This window comes from Arachis ipaensis, chromosome B4, assembly GCF_059453495.1.
Source record: "Arachis ipaensis isolate K30076 ecotype BB chromosome B4, ASM5945349v1, whole genome shotgun sequence".
Classification (NCBI taxonomy): Eukaryota; Viridiplantae; Streptophyta; class Magnoliopsida; order Fabales; family Fabaceae; genus Arachis; species Arachis ipaensis.
Window position 1 is genome coordinate 87960398 of NC_142439.1, and position 1229 is coordinate 87961626.

Below are 1229 nucleotides of genomic sequence, written 5' to 3' on the forward strand. Positions count from 1 at the left end.
TACTTGTTGAATTTTAATTTCTGCACTTGGTTACATGCTTTCCTTCTTTATGCCTTTAAATTCATGCAACTAACTCACTGACTCACTAACTGTTTGAATTAATTCCTCAATTGAGCTAACCATACTCTTCCATTAACCAAGAGTATTTTACCTGTTTGTGTTTGAGCTGTGTTCTTGTATGACAGGTAGGAGAGGAGAGACATCAACTCCTCCATATACCGAACCGGAAAGGACCCTTCATAGACTTAGAAGGGAAGCAAGAGGGAAGAGAGTAGTGGGAGAAGAGGAATCTGAAGGAGAATCTGAGGACAATTTTGAGGAAGCTCTAGATCTCAACATGGATAGAGAAGTTCACAACCATGAGAGAGCTGATGGAAACAATGCCATTCCTGAGAGGAGGGTTCTTAGTTCATACATAAACCCAACCTCTGGGAATTGTGGTAGTAGCATTCAGAAACCACCCATTCAGGCCAACAATTTTGAGCTCAAGCCACAGCTAATATCATTGGTGGAAAATCATTGTTCCTTTGGAGGAAGTGCTAATGAAGACCCAAACCAACATCTCACAAAGTTCCTGAGAATTTGTGACACTGTGAAGACCAATGGAGTCCAGGAAGATGCCTATAAACTGCTCTTGTTCCCATTTTCACTTAGGGACAAGGCAGCTAAGTGGCTGGAATCATTCCCAAGGGGGAGTCTAACCACATGGGATGAGGTGGAAGGCAAGTTTCTGGCACGTTTCTACCCTCCACAAAAGGTCAATAGGCTTCGATCTGAGGTCCAGACTTTTAGACAACAAGATGGTGAAACTCTCTACGAGGCATGGGAGAGATTCAAGGACTTGACAAGGAAATGCCCACCAAACATGTTCCATGATTGGGTGCAATTGCACATCTTCTATGATGGGCTCTCTTATGAATCAAGGAAGGCTGTAGACCATTCATCAGGAGGTTCATTGAACAAGAAAAAGACTGTGGAAGAAGCCATTGAAGTGATCGAGACAGTGGCTGAGAATGAGTACTATTATGCATCAGAAAGGCACAACACTAAGGGAGTCATGGAGCTGAACCATGTTGATACAATTCTAGCCCAAAACAAGGTGTTTGCCAAACAACTAGCAGAGCTTACCAGGCAATTAGAAACAAAGCAAGTGGCTGCAATACACACACAAGATCAAGAGGAAGTAGGCATTGAAGGAGGTGATTGGGATGAGGTTAACTATGTGGGAA

The 1229-nt window shown here is 43.0% G+C and overlaps 1 non-coding gene across 1 annotated transcript; it reads right to left on the bottom strand.

The window, feature by feature from the left end:
- Positions 1 to 763: 763 nt before the first annotated feature.
- On the bottom strand, positions 764 to 867 carry LOC148568269 (small nucleolar RNA R71). The gene has a single exon (XR_015882802.1). It is a non-coding gene; the product is annotated as a small nucleolar RNA R71 (small nucleolar RNA).
- Between the last annotated feature and the right edge of the window lie 362 nt (positions 868 to 1229).